The sequence below is a fragment of the Mus caroli genome, unplaced genomic scaffold (assembly GCF_900094665.2).
Source record: "Mus caroli unplaced genomic scaffold, CAROLI_EIJ_v1.1 scaffold_20023_1, whole genome shotgun sequence".
Lineage (NCBI taxonomy): Eukaryota > Metazoa > Chordata > Mammalia > Rodentia > Muridae > Mus > Mus caroli.
Genome location: NW_018391151.1, coordinates 8863 through 15364, shown reverse-complemented (window position 1 = coordinate 15364; position 6502 = coordinate 8863). Strand labels below are relative to the sequence as shown.

Genomic DNA, 6502 nt, shown 5'->3' with positions numbered 1-6502 from the left:
CATGTCACAGAAGCTGTCAGCTTCTGTGGTGCACACTCTCACCTGTTCAGACTAAGTTCCTAAGTTCGGTGGAGTCCTGGATCCAAGATGGCGCTCCCTTCTCCTGAGGCAGAGGGCTCCTGTGCAGGGCCGACCAATGTCATCAGGCTGGTAGGGTGCTGGATGTCTGTGGCCCCAAAAGGGTGCTGCCTCAGCGGCTCTGTGGCTCCCGCCTGTCCCAGAAGCTGTCTGCCTCTGTGGTGCACACTCTCACCTGTGCAGACTAAGTTCCTAAGTTCGGTGGAGTCCCGGTACCAAGATGGCGCTCCTTTGATAATTTCTAAATAGATACCAGGTATCAAATTAAAGCAGGACCAGATTAATGATCTGAAAAGTCCCATTTCCCCTAAAAAAGTAAAACTGTTCATCAATTGTCTCCTAACAAAGACAAGCCCAGGACCAGATGGGTTTAGTGCAGTATTCTATCAGTCATTCAAGAAGACCTAATTCCAATTCTCCTCAAACTATTCCAAAAAATTGAAACAGAAGTTTATCTACCCAATTAATTCTATTAAGCCACAATTACTCTGATACCTAAACCACATAAACACCCAACAAAGACAACCTCAGACCAATTTCCCTTATAAATATCGATGCAAAAATACTCAATAAAATTTTAGCAAACCAAATCCAAGAACACACGAAAATGATCATCCATCATGACCAAGTAGGCTTCATCCCAGGGATAAAGGGGTAGTTTAATGTATGAAAATTCATCAATGTAATCCAATATATAAACAAACTCAAAGACATGATCATGTCCATAGATGTTGAGAAAGCATTTGACAAAAATCCAACACCCATTCATGATAAAAAGTCTTGAAAATCCTAGCCAGAGCAAGTAGACAACAAAAGGAGATCACGGGGATAAAAATTGGAAAGGAAGAAGTCAAAATATCACTATTTGCAGATGATATGATAGTGTCCCTAAAAATTCTACCAGTGAATTCATAAACCTGATATATCGCTTCAGTGCAGTAGCTGGATTTAAAATTAACTCAAACAAGTCAGTGGCCTTTCTTTACACAAAGGATAAACAATATGAGAAAGAATTAAGGAAACAACATCCTTCAAATAGTCACAAATAGTATAAAACACCTTTGTTTGACTCTAACTATGGAAGTGAAAGATATGTATAGTAAGATCTTCAAGTCTCTGAAGAAAGAAATCAAAGAAGATCTCAGAAGATGGAAAGGTCTCCCATGCTCATGGATTTGCAGGATTAATATAGTAAAAATGGCTATCTTGCCGAAAGCAATCTATGGATTCAATGCAATCCCCATCAAAATTCCAACTCAATTCTTCACTGAGTTAGAAAGAGCAAATTGCAAATTCATCCTGAATAACAAAAAACCCTAGCATAGCAAATAATATTGTCAACAATAAAAGAACCTCTGGTGGAATAACCATGCCTGACCTCAAGCGTTACTACAGAGCAATAGTAAGGAAAACTGCATGGTACTGGTACAGAGACAGACAGATAGATCAATGGAATAGAATTGAAACCCCAGAAATGAACCCACACACCTATAGTCACTTGATCTTTGACAAGAGAGATTAAACCGTCCAGTGGGGTGGGGTGGGGGTCGGGGTAGACAGCATTTTCAACAAATGGTGCTGGCTCAACTGGCAGTTAGCATGTAGAAAAATGCAAATTGATCCATTCCTATCTCATTGTACAAAGCTCAAGTCTAAGTGGATCAAGGAACTCCATATAAAACCAGAGACACTAAAACTTATAGAGAAGAAAGTGGGGAAAAGCCTCAAAGATAGGGAAAAAGGGGGAAAAAATCCTGAACAGAATAGCAATGGCTTGTTCTGTAAGACTGATAATCAACAAATAGGACCTGATAAAATTTCAAAACTTCCGTAAGGCAAAAGGCACTGTCAATAAGACAAAGAGACCACCAACAGATTGGGAAAGGATCTTTACCAATCCTAAATCAGATGAGGAACTAATATCCAATATATACAAAGAACTCAAGAAACTGGACTCCTGAAAATCAAATAAACCCATTAAATAATGGGGTATAGAGCTAAACAAATATCTCTCAACTGAGGAATCTTAAATTGCTGAGAAGCACCTGAAAAGATGTTCAACATCCTTAATCATCAGGGAAATGTAAATCAAAACAACCCTGAGATTCCACCATTCACCAATCAGAATTGCTAAGATAAAAAATTCAGGCGACATCAGATGCTGGCGAGGATATGGTGAAAGAGAAACACTCCTCCATTGCTGGTAGGATTGCAAGCTGGTACAACCACTTTGGAAATAAATCTGGTTTTTCCTCAGAGAAATGGACATAGTACTACCTGAAGATCCATCAATTCCTCTCCTGGACATATAGCCAGAAGACGTTCCAACTTGTAATAAGGACACATGTTCCACTATGTTCTTAGCAGCCTTATTTATAATACCCAGAAGCTAGTAAGGACCCAGTTGTCCCTCAACAGAGGAATGGATACAGAAAATGTGGTATGTTTGAACAATGTACTACTACTCAGCTCTTCAAAGAATACATTTATGAAATTCTTAGGCAAATGGATGTATCTGGAGAATATCATCCTGAGTGAGGTAACCCAATCACAAAAGAACTCACATTGATATGCACTCACCAATAAGTGGATATTAGCCCAGAAACTTAGAATTTCCAAGATATAATTTTCAAAACAAATGAAACTCAAGAAGAGGAAAGACCAAAGTGTGGACACTTCATTTCTCCTTGCAATGGGGAACTAAATACCCATGGAGGGAGTTACAGAGACAAAGTTTGGAGCTGAGATGGAAGGAAGGACCATCCAGAGACTGAACCCACCTGGGAATCCATCCCATAAACAGCCACCAAACCCAGACACTATTGCATATGCCAGCAAGATTTTGCTGACAGAACACTGATAGAGCTGTCTCTTGTCAGGCTATGCCAGTACTTGGCAAATACAGAAGTGGATGCTCATATTCATCTATTGGTTTTAACAAAGGGCTCCCAATGAAGGAGCTAGAGAAATTCCACAAGGAGCTGAAGGTATCTTCAACCTTGTAGAAGGAGCAACAGTATGAAGTAACCAATAACCCCAGAGCTTGTGTCTCTAACTGCATATATAGCAGAAGATGGCCTATTCAGTCATCATTGGCAGAAGAGGTCATTGGTTTTATGAAGATTATATGCCCCAGTACAGGGGAATGCCAGGGCCAGGAACTGGGAGTGGGTGGATTGGAGAGCAGGGCTGGGGGGAGGATATTGGGGACTTTGGGGATAGCATTTGAAATGTAAATGCAGTAAATATCTAATAAAAAACACACAAAAAGAAAACATTTATGTAAACCTCATTGAGTTAGCAGTAGTTCTTAAAAAACTTTTGTTTGTGGAAACATGTGTCATTTTATAACATTAAAGTTTTACTTATAAGTAGTATCAGTTTAAAATTTTGTAGCATGTGTAGCTGTGAGGTATGCACTTGTATATGTGTATGTTTTAATGTATGAGGTGTATTTGATGGCTGAGGGAGTGCTATACTTTCTTTTGAGACATGCTTTGTCATTGGGCTGGAACTAAATAATTATGTTAGATTCTCTAGATGTCGAAGGGGAGGTATTCATCTGTCTTCATTCTCTTAGTATCAAGATGGGTATACACCATCCATCCTGTATTCTGCACTTTACATGAATATTGAGCATATAAGCTATTGTTTGCAAGGCAAGCACTTCACTGATGAGCTGTTTTCCCAGATCAGTTTTCAAATTAATAAACCATTATGGGGTTTGTATGCTAGAATAATAAAAATTAGCATCTGTTTACTCTTTTGAAGTCTGTCCCTAAGTGTAGACTTGGTATTTTCAACCTTGTAAACCAATCGAGTTCCAGGATGTATAAACACTCTGGGCACTAAGAATCTTTAATCATCTAATTATCATGGGTAAGACACTGATTTAATCTAAAACTTAGTTAAATACTGGAGGAATTCTAATATCAATTGAGATTGTTTGAAGGTTTTCTGTAGTTCTGAAACAAAAGACTAAAAGTTTATTGTGACACTTTTCTACTGCTTACCTAACAGTTCTTCAAGAAAAGTACAGATAGACACACGCATATGCAAACACAGACACATGCACAAGAACTTCATAGCTGTTTAGATTTTGTTGTTGTTGTTGTTGCTTTTTACATCACTTTATTCCAACCTGAGCACCTTAATATAAAACTAAACACCGGTGAACTGTTCTCCTTACTAATTTTGAGTTACTGTAAAATGTACAAGTTCTGCTAGCAGATCAGCACTTAAACAGATTAAATCATCTGACACATGGTAGATTTTATATAATGAAAATACCTAAACAATTAGTGCAATATACTGATTAAAATAAAATGGACTTCAATAAACAAGGCTTCAAGATTACTAATAACATTGTAATACTTATGTTACAATTGCAAGTATATTGTTTATTATGGTTCTAGCCATGTAAGAACAGTAAAGCCCCTTCCTTTCATAGGGGAAGAAAGAAATAATTAGCTGTTTTAGTAACTGTACATTTTGTATATGTTTAGGCAATTCTTAAATATTATAGGAAATAATAAACATATGGAGACTACAATGCAGTTCTCTATTTACAGTACAGCTGAAGATCATATTTAAAATAATCAAGATTGAATGTACATAATTGTTAGTGCACTGACTAATTATGCCCAAAGGGAAGCAGAGCCCCCTCCCTGTTCCAGACACACCTCTATGGAATAGCCAACAGTGATTAAATAGAAAGCAGACACCTGGTTTGTTTCCATTTTTTAAAAGAAGCTCATATGAAGGGACCACTATCATTAAAATGCATTTATCGGTTTCATGTTCCTAAAATAGGATGGGGTTACATGTGACTTAATGTTTTCAATCAAATTTTAAGAAGGAACGGGACTGAATAAAATTAAGATGTCATCAATATTCATTCCTTCTTTCTGGAGATGCAGGATTGTTTTCTTGGGATTGCTTTATTAATCTGTGAAATGTAGACTTTTTAAAGACAATCAAATTACACCATTTTCTTGGGTTTTATTGTTAAGCATAAGTCTTCTAAAAATGTTTTCTAAAGCATACATAAGTAATTTTGAACATGTCATACCTGACTATTATCCCAGTTTGGATACTGGGTGGGTTAAGAGTGGGTCCATGCCCACTGTAGATGAGCTGTTCCCCTGCACTTTCCCATGGAACAAGTGTACACACAGTCCTCATTTTCCTTTCTACTGCCAGAGGAGCACATGCATGTTATTAATATTAAGTTCAAAACACTCAAAATAATTCCGTATTAGAAACTTGATTCTACCATAATCTCTTTTTGGAAGTCACACTGGGCCGGCTAAATGCTCCCAACTCCATGGTTTTTGCCATTTAGGAAGTTCACACTGGAGCTCAGTTACTACAACTGGCTTCTGGCTGGCTGTGCAGGCCAGTAAGATCTACTCCTCGTCCTCTGGCCGAGTTTGCGCCTGGATTCTGTGGTTCATTCTTTGGCAGCTTTTTAGCTATTGCCATAAATATTTCATTTACATTCATTGATGTCTTAGCTGATGTCTCCGTAAATAATAAGCTGTTGTCATCTGCATAGGACTGTGCTTCCTGGAAGTCAATGGCTCTTTTATTTGCTAAGTCAGCTTTGTTTCCTGACAAAGCTATCACAATATTAGGACTTGCTTGCCTTTGAAGTTCTTTAACCCAGTTTTTTGCTTTCGCAAAGGATTCCTCATTTGTGATATCATACACAACTATGGCTGCTTGTGCTCCTCGGTAGTACATTGGTGCTAGGCTGTGATACCGTTCCTGACCAGCTGTATCCCATATTTCAAATTTTACTGTTGTGTCATCAAGACACACAGTTTGGGTTAGAAAGGCAGCCCCAATGGTACTCTCTTGAAATTCATGAAATTGGCCTTTCACAAAGCAAAGAACCAGGCTTGATTTGCCAACAGCAGACTCTCCTAGAAGGACCAGTTTGAACTGGCATATTTTATTTCCAGTATTTGGCCCGTTGGGTCTTGTTGCTCCTCGATTAGCCATGTCCAAATTTTAAAGAAGTCCCTAATTTCAGATTCCTAAATAAACTTCCAGGATGCAAGGCATCAATTTTGTTTTCTTTCTGGAGAAATTACCTGGGACGCATCTCCCGGCAGCGAGGCCACGCGCGGCCTGGCCCGGCCCGGAGATCGGATGCGCCGCGGCTGCAGCGGCGGTGTAGCCTGCTCGCTCCTTCTTCTCACCCTGGCCGGCGCCGGACTGCGTCCTAGAATTTCTTTACTACTTAAAAGTGCTGAAGTACACACTTGAGAGAACCACCTTCTCCTCTAGGGAAAAGTAATGGATGGATGTCTGTCCAGTGAGGTCTGACTGACTGTTGGTTGTAAGAAAACTTTGCTAGGAAAATGAAGAATGGAAATGACATCTTTATTCTTTACTATGATTCTTGTGTGTCTGTATA

The 6502-nt window shown here is 38.8% G+C and overlaps 1 pseudogene; it reads right to left on the bottom strand.

Moving 5' to 3' along the window:
• Positions 1-5439: 5439 nt before the first annotated feature.
• On the bottom strand, positions 5440-6225 carry LOC110289039 (annotated as a pseudogene).
• Positions 6226-6502: the final 277 nt, after the last annotated feature.